The sequence below is a fragment of the Nicotiana tomentosiformis genome, chromosome 6 (assembly GCF_000390325.3).
Source record: "Nicotiana tomentosiformis chromosome 6, ASM39032v3, whole genome shotgun sequence".
Taxonomy (NCBI): Eukaryota; Viridiplantae; Streptophyta; class Magnoliopsida; order Solanales; family Solanaceae; genus Nicotiana; species Nicotiana tomentosiformis.
The window spans coordinates 64,513,595-64,523,274 of record NC_090817.1 but is presented as its reverse complement, the minus strand read 5'-3'; the positions used below and the strand labels follow the sequence as shown (position 1 = coordinate 64,523,274).

The following is a 9,680-nucleotide window of genomic DNA, read 5'->3' as shown; positions in this document are numbered from 1 at the left end:
TCTAGTAGAGGGTTTAATACTTGTAGCCATAAGTTAGCTAAATTTTCTTTCTCACTACTTAGTGAAGTCTCTTGGTTTGACAACTTTCCTGTTTGGATTGTCAACGAGGCTTCATTTGGTTTTGTACCATTGATTGTTGGGTTTGATTAATGCATACTTTGTTTCCCCGGAAAAAAAAAACAATTCAAAAAGATTCCTACCGGTGCAACGTTTGCTGTTTTGATTTCTTCAAGACAATAACTGATAATTATATTATCATCACCTACTCTTAAATGTGAATAGAGACAAAATCGATTAGCTATAATGTACAAATAAAAAAGAGATTTTTGTATATAACGCTACTCGTGAGGCTACAAGCCAACTAAGATTCCACGACAATTTGAAACATAAATCAGAGTGTAGTTGAAGCCCTATAGATGCATCTTCTGCCTATAAAATTTAATGCACATGTAAGCTCTTACATCCCAACCTTAGCAAATACTACTAACACTACTACTTATATAAAACCACCTTCCATTTTTCTTGATTTGCATCTAAATCATCTAACACTAGCTTTCAGTTCTTACCAAAAAAAAAATGGCTTCAAATAATCCAGCATTAGCAGAGCTAAACTTTGTTTTGATACCTTTACTCTCTGCAAGTCGCATAATACCCATGGTTGACATTGCCAAATTTTTAGCACGTCGAGGTGTGACACTTTAGTGTTGACACCTCTTAATGCTGCCCCATTTACTGCAGTAATTGATCGCGCCATGGGTTATGGACTCCTCATTCGGGTACTTGAGCTCCAGTTTCCAGACAAGGAAGCAGGACTTCCAGAGGGATGTGAAAGCCTGAATCTTCTGCCCTCTATGGCTTTTGTAAGAAATTTCTATAATGCAACTGATATGCTACAAAATGAAGCTGAAAATTTACTTGAAGAGATGAAGCCTAAGCCAAGTTGCATTATTTCCGATACGCTTATTGCTTGGACAGCTGATACAAGTGATAAGTTTCAGATTCCAAGAATCCTTTTTGATGGAATTCGTTGCTTCAGTGAAGTGTGTTTGCATAACTTGTACATCATGAAGGATCAAAACAAAATCCCAGACTCGGGTTCTTTTGTTATTCCTGATTTACCAGATAGAATTGAGGTCACTAAAGCTCAGCTGCCAGCAGCATTCCATCCAGGAACCATTTCCATACAAGATATTCGTGACAAAATACGAGCAGCTGAAACAAGATCCTATGGGGTTGTCATCAATACTTTCGAGGAGTTGGAACAAAGGTATGTTGACAATTTCCAAAAACGTAAAGATGGTAGAGTTTGGTGTATTGGACCTTTGTCTCTTTGTAATAATGACAATCTAGAAAAATCTCAGAGAGGGAACAAGGCCTCATTTTACATGAAAAAATAGCTAGATTCTTGGCAGCCTGAATCTGTTGTGTATACATGTCTTGGAAGCCTTGGTCGTATTACAGTTGTACAATTTGTGGAGCTAGCTTTAGTCCTGGAAGCCTCAGGTTATCCATTCATTTTAGTCATAAAAGAAGGGGAAGGACAAGAACTGATAGAGGACTGGATATTGGAAAATGGATTTGAAAAAAGAACAAAAGAAAGAGGGCTTTTGATCCGTGGCTGGGCAGCACAAGTACTAATTCTATAACACCCTGCAATTGATGGGTTCTTGACTCATTGTGGTTGGAATTCGACCCTTGAGGGGATTGCTTCTGGTGTACCTATGATCACATGGCCTTTATTATCAGAGCAATTTTTGAATGAGAAATTCATAGTACATGTCTTGAAGACGGGTGTGAGTGTTGGATGTCAGGAAGTGATTCATTTTGGCGAGGAAGGGAAGTTTGAGGCCCAAGTGAGCAAGGAAGAAATAATCAAAGCCATTAAAATAGTGAAGGACAAGGAGGAAGAAGGAAAAGAGAGCAGAAAAAGAGCCAGAGAACTTGGAGAAATGGCAAAAAGGGCTGTAGAAAGTGCTGGATCTTCTTATCTCAGTTTGGAACTTTTAATCAAAGAAATACAAGAATTCCAACTTAACAGATCATCTTTAAATGAGAATGCACAAGTATGCAATGTACTTCTTTGATTAGAAAATTTTATCTGCAGTGTACTTCTTTGATTAGAAAATCTTGGATGCAATGTACTTCTTTGACTCGAATAGCATTGATAGGTGTCACGACTAAAGTGACTTTCGTGCCTCGCTGCGTTAACAATTTGGCCATGTTCCGAGGCGGACTCAGAATTTGAGAGCACAACGGCAACACCATAATTTTATATATGCAAATTACTAGCAACAGAAGACAACTCTTTGAAAACTTAAATGATTACGGTAATATATCAACACAATACAATTTTAATATTGTCGAATATCATTAATTTGGTACTAATATAATAAAAGTACATCATGCGCTCATACTTGTCTCTAAGCATTTTCATACGCAAAGGGCAAAGGTTTAAACTTTAATGTGTAAAATTTTATATCGAATGTCCTGATGTAATAAGATATGAGTTAAATGTTTAGGTATCACTAATTAGAATTGAGAAAATATATATCTTGCTAATGCATAGAAAATCACAAGCCACTTGTGAATGTCCATATGGAAGGGAAGAATCACATAGGAAATTGTCCAAGTTGTTTTTATTTTACAATCTTCAAAAGGTAAAATTTATTAGTCATTACGTGGATCCGACTGCCCTCCCATTCTTGTAAAGACAATATGTTCTACTTCCCCATCATTTTTAGTTCTTTATACTTCCCCATCATTCTTAGTTCTTTAAGTTACATGTTTAGATTTTTTCTCAGATAAAGCTTTCAAAAAAGAGAAAGTTCTAAGCAGAGGGAGGGAGGGATTTGGAAAAGAATAAAATATAATTGATTATTATGTACTAATAATAAACTAATTTTGAAAAGATAAAAGAAAACAATTAACTAATTTCTAGTAAGGGAGTAGTAGAAAGTCCAAAAAAAAAAAGGAGTGAGGAAAGGACTGGAAAAGGAATAAAATAAATTGACAATTACGTAACAAAAATAAACTAATTCAAAAAAGATTATAGAAACAAAAGTAAACCAATTGACTAGTAAGGGAGTAATAATCATCATATCATATACTATATTATAAGTGGAACCTTCAAAATTAAGGTTGAATTACCAAATTATCCATTAGAAACTGAGTGACCGTTTTGTCCTTCACCCAATAAAAATATTATATTAAATGAATAATGTCAGCTGTATTTTTTAATTATTATTTACATATCAAACTTTTCACATTTCATCTTCTGTAACTCTTGTAACTTATTCCCTCATTAACCAGTGCATTAACCAAACTAATTCAGCCAACCTATTCGTTACTACAAAAATTTGTAGAATGAGGAGTTACACGTAAGTAAATTAATGGAGGTTAATTCTATTAATAAATATATACAAGGGAAAGCTAAAGAACACCAACCAAGAAAAAAATATAAAGGCAACGAAATGATTTTCATTTCTCACAAGCACGCTTTTGGAGGAGCAAATTTTCTTTGATCTTACATTTTCGTTTTCTTTCTTTTTTTCGTTTCCTTTTCTTTCTTTTTCATCCATAAAAATTTGTAGGAAATAAAAGATATTGAGAGCTGGAGAAGTATGTAGATATGATGGATGCTAGAATAGAATAGTTTCAACTCTTACTACTTTCAAACTTCACGGATGATGAAAACCACATGTGATACTAGCAGAGCGAGCTCGTGAGATATATGGGATCTTCTCTGAAAGGTTGATTTTAGGATTGACATTAATTGATGGATTCTTTTTAGTGTGTAAGATTATAATATTTTGAGATGAGAAGACAATATATACTATATTCATATATAACTATTTACGACCAAAAAAATGGTGTTGTTTATGTATTTAGAGGGTGTATCAAATAATATCTTGACCACTTCAATTATTTTCGTCTAACTATTTTTAAAATTTTGTTCCTTGTCATTTCTCTTAAGGTTTAAATATTTACTTTTTATGAGTTTTATCATGACTGTGAATATTACAAATTAGAACGTTGATATTTTTTTTACCAGTCAATGAAAGAAAATAAAAATAATTGAATTTGTTGCAAAAATAAACATGAAAATTTCAAGCGAGAAGTTTCAAAAGCTTCCATAACAAGGAGAACTGAATCTTTCTTTCCTTTTTTCATAGTGTTTACAAATAAATTAAAGCGATTAATATAACTTTTAATTACGTGCATCACTCAGAAAGAAAGTTAAGAAGTTAAAAATATTAAATGATATACAATAATTAACTTTTTGTATGCTATAAAATTTGTTTGAAACTCAAGCACTTTAGAATATACATGCAATATAGGTGATAATTTTTTTTTTTTTACTACAATTAAGTAATGATGGGTGCTGGGTGTACACGTGCGGAGTACGTGTCCGGAAACTAGTAAGTAAAATAAGGGAGTAATAGTAAGTAAAAAAGGATGTGACTTTATTTACTAGTAAGAAAAAGTTGCCAAAAAAACAAATTAGAACAAAAGGTTAAGTTATAGAGTGGGTTTCGAACCCAGGTCGGGTAAGGAACTTGCAGCAGTCCAGTAAAAGCTAAGGGGTCCTCAGTGTACATACAGACATATATAACATATATATACATGATTTTTGTTGAGGCTAACGAGGGTCCGTGACCCCCACAATACCCTATGTAGGTCCGCCCCTAGCCATGTCCAAGATGCAGGTACGATGTAATTTGCAGTAAGTAAAGGTATGAAGAAAAAGTTAAACTCTTCTAATCCTGACTCTAAAACCATTTATGGTAAGCACTGAAAGTTGTATAGTATTAGATGATTCAGTTGTAAATCAAGAAAGATGTCATAAGTAGTGGTAGTATTTGTTATGCTAGTGAAGTAAGAGCTTACAAGGGTAGGGTTTCATCTTCAATTCCATGAATGCTTAAGTCCTTGTAATGTAGCATCACATGTGTAGTTGTTCATTATGACACGTCGGGCCAAGATGCAAGTAATTCAAACGTTGCAACCATGATGACAGCTATACATTTCATTTCATAAGTTGTCTATATCAAGAGTATTTAAGAAAATTTATCTTAGTGTTTTTTGATGATATACTGGTTTTAGGATCATATGGATCACTTAAAGGAGACCTTTAGGTTGTTGATGAAGCACCATCTCTTTGCCAGGAAATCTAAATGTCATTTTGCTACAACAAGTGTGGAGTACCTGGACATTATATCTCTGCCAAGGGGGTCTCTACTGATCCTAAGAAGATCCAGTCAGTACAAGAGTGGCCAACCCCTTCCACTCTCAAGCAATTAAGAGGCTTCTTGGGGTTGGCTAGATATTACAGAAGATTCATCATCAGGGGGCTATGGGCAGATTAGCAAGCCCCTGACTGATCTATTGAGAGAGATAGTTTCAAGTGTGCTAGGAAGGCAACTGCAACTTTTCAGTCATTGAAAAATGCTCTAACCACTGCATCAGTGTTAGCTCTGCCAGATTTCAGTTTGATATTTACAGTCGAAACTGATGCATGTGATGTGGGAATTGGAGTTGTGATAATGAAGAAGTGCCATCCTATTGCATATCTAAGTAAAGGGTTATCTCAACAACACCAAGTTATGTCTGAGAGTTGCTAGCATTGGTAATGGTTGTCACAAGGTGGGGGTAGTATTTAACAGGTAGACATTTCATTTTTAAAACTTACGAGAAAGCCTTAAAATTCCTACTTAAGCAAAAGTTGCACACAGGAGCACAATTGAAGTGGGTGACTAAATTTATGCAGTATGACTTTGAAATTGAATCTAAGAAAGGCAGGGAGAATAAAGTTGCAGATGCTCTGTCCAGGATTCCTGCGGTGGAAATTACTGTTCTCTCACTATCCACTGTGAGAATTGACCTACTACAGGCCATCATGAATAGCTGGAGTACAGATCCAGAGTTACAAGAGTTAATGCATCGATTGGATAATCTCAAAGAAGAAGTGAACGGGTATTCTTTCATTAATCAGCAATTGCGAAAGAATGAGAGACTAGTAGTTGGGTCTGATGCAATGCTTAGGAAGGAGATACTTCAACTTTGGCATGACTCAGTTACTGGTGGTCATTCTGGAATTGACCATACTTACAGGAAGGTTGCTGCTCTGTATTACTGGAGGGGGATAAAGGAAGATATAGAGAACTATGTTAAAAAATGCGATGTGTGCCAAAAAAGCAAGTATGACCACTCTGCATCTCTAGGCCTGTTGCAGCCACTACAAATCCCAGCATTGGCATGGAGTAGCATTAGCATGGATTTCATCGAGGGGTTGCCTAAGGCTAATGGGAAAGAAGCCATTAGTGTGGTGGTGGATAGATTAACAAAGTATGCTCATTTTGTAGCAGCTAAACATCATTATTCTCCAATAGACATTGCCAAGCTATTCATGAAAAATATCTTTAAGCTTCATGGAATGCCTGAAGATATTGCGATGCTATTGCTCTGACTCACCTGCAGATTGGGACATTATTTGATCTTTGCAGAATGGTGGTATAACAACACCTTTCACACATCCACTCAGACCACACCATATGAAAGCCTTTTATGGCCAGCCTCCACCTTTATACTTGCCTTATATGTAAGGAGATTCAGGGGGTACCAGAAGTGGATAGAAGCTTGACGGCAAGGGAGCTCAACGGAGGATGGTCGACCCAGCCAACAAGAAAAGACCAGACAGACAGTTTAATGTTGGAGAGTGGGTATATCTTAAGATTCAACCAGTGTTTTAAAAGGCATGGGCGTAAGGCAAGACGTTTTACATATGCCTCAGCGAGGCGTAAGCCCTATAGGTATTTAATTTTTAATATTTTATAAAATAATATAATGACAGTAAATATTTATAAACATGTAAAATTGCATAAAAATTGAAGAAAACTATAAATATGTGAAATATATATATATACATGCCCCATCCCTACAAAAAACTAGTCAAATAATCTATTATACGCTACTTAGAAGCAATGTTTTAAAAGGCGGGGGCGTGAGGCGGGGCGTTTTACTTGATATGGGGCGAGGCGTAAGCCTGGAGGCGGGGGGGGCGTAAGCCCATGGATCTTTAAAAATTTTAATTTATAAATTAATAAAATAACATAATAACACAAAAATATAAAATATAAATTAAAAGTTAAAAATTAAAAGAAAATTAAAGGAACTCGTAGAAAAAAATATCTAGCATGATTCTTAAGTATAACTAATGCATACAAATCACGTATAACGTCTTTAACTTTCAAATAATTAAAAACTTACAATTTCTTTAAAAAAAATGATCAAACTCCACATTTTACCTTCCTAAAGTAAAAAATTAATAAAATCTTGTTAGTATAAATACAAATTAGTTTAACATATCAAATTAATAAAAGTGTATAACAAGGAGGGACAAATGAACTAAGACACGACCAATAATAAGTGAAGATATAAATTTGCAAGTTAACGGATTATATCATAATTGTAATTTTTTGCTCCTGTTGTTGCCTTTGACGTTATCCATTGCAGTTCAATGGTGATGATGAATGTTTGTATGCCCTCAAATTTAAGCATTATTTTGTTGACCCGTAGGTTCATCACTAATTATGGATCTTTTCATGGAAGAGAGATTAGTGTTTGGAATTGCCACCTTTGATGAAGGAAGAAATGGTTTAACAGAAACTGATGGGCTACCATTATCAAAGAAAGAAGTAGAAACGGTTTGTCAAATATTAATCGGTGGTTTTTCTACAAGTTTTTTTGGTTAATTAATTACGTAAATGGAAAAAATATAGGAGAAAACCCCAAAAATTGGAAGAAAAAAGAAAAGAAAAAGGCATTTGCTAGTCAGTGAGGCACGCCATGTCACTAGACTAATGCCCCTAGATTATATAATTATATAGATTGTTCAAAATACAAAAAGTAAACACACCAAGAGCTTTTGAATTGTGTCAAACGGATTCAACATTTACTGTATAAAAATTATTTTGACTTTTTATATACATTTTAATTTTTCAGCAAAGGAGATTCAGACGAATCACTGTACTGCCCTAGCTCTGTCCCTAAATTGGAATTTCATCGTCTTTATTGTATTATTATTGCACACTATTTATTCTCATTGGTCCATGATCAACAGGGCCTTTTGAAGTTAAGTTGGTCTCTGTAACTCTTTAATCAAACATCACTACACTGGTTTTCAAATAAGGGGTTGCATTTACTTTTAAGTGAATGCCAATATAAAGTCTATAGGGGTAGATTTGGCACTCGACAGGATGTGCAGGGGTACTCATTGTTTCTGGACTTTTCAATTAATAATTTTCATATCTCACGATCAAAAAAAAAAACTCACAATATAGATGTTTCAATGCATCAAATGTCTATCAATTTGTTCGATTGTTACTAAACATAGATTATAGCATATGAAAAGTTTTCTCTCTATCTCTATGAATTTGAATTTAGTGTGACAAGAAAAATAAATCAAACCAAAAAATAAATTTTACTTGTTTTTATATATTTAGCAAACCAACCAGTTCTAAGTAGAAATTTAATCAATTCTAACTGTGAACACCCCTAACATTGGGATTTGCCTTGGAATTGGGACATTTGACCCTTTTCTTTGTCTTTACCGTAGATCTAGGCCCAAATAAATAGTTCACACTACTACCATCGTAAAAGCTTAAGGGATCTTTATACAAATAGCCGATTGATTTTATTGTTAACTTTTTCTAACCGATATACACAAATTACATATTGTTTATACATAGTTATACATGTATTATATGTAGATTATACATATATTATACATTCTCCGGCTAGTTTTAATTTAAATAATTGAGTGAACTGTTATTTAGGTTAATTGTTCAAAGCTTAATGGGGCAGCCTATTTGGATACTCCTATTTAACCTGTCGCGAGTATTTCCAAAAAATATAATTGGAAGGCAGTGTAAGTAACTTCAGACAAAACTGCCTGAATTTTAATTTTTTTGTGTTTTTTTATTTTATTTAAAATAAGTGGTTCTTGAATTTTGATTATGAAAATAAATCAAGCGAGTGTTGTAGAAAAATTGGTAGTTTAAACTTCAGAAAACCCGATAATGAAGGCCAAAATTCGGGTGTCAGTATCAGACGTTTGGCTGTGGCATGCCAAACTTCAGGCGTGATTGTCGAAAAATTGGCCTCAGTAAATCATACTTCATGTGCATATGTTTGAAATTTATGCGCATATGCCAGAAATTTACTTGCACAAGTAATATGTCAAACATCAAGTAAAACTTCGAATATGAATTTTTGCAAACACGGTTGCACATGTCGAAATTTTTTTTTTAAGTGACTAAACTTGCAAAGATTAATAAATCTCGGCTAAATAGGCCTCAAGATGGATGGTCTTGAATTATTGTACGCGCTAGCCCCATGGGCAGAATTTTAAGTTTGACAAGTATTTCCCCTCACTTGCCTCATAGAAATACTTTTAACTTTTGACTTTGAGATTCTGCCCATGGAGTAAGTGGGGGTAAAAAAAATTAAAGGACACCCAAAAAAGTGTCATATTTATGTAATGTTTTGTTAAATGATAAATCGGCTATTTGTGCACTTATCCTAGTAGCATCCTCACATTTGAACCGGAAGAATTAACCTAAATAGCAGCCGACCCAACTGATTAAATAACAAAATATCAGGATAATGTATAATATATGTAT

At 34.2% G+C, this 9,680-nt stretch overlaps 1 pseudogene; it reads left to right on the top strand.

The window, feature by feature from the left end:
- The first annotated feature begins 366 nt into the window (after positions 1–366).
- On the top strand, positions 367–2,125 carry LOC108947733 (UDP-glycosyltransferase 73C4-like; annotated as a pseudogene).
- The last annotated feature ends 7,555 nt before the right edge of the window (positions 2,126–9,680 follow it).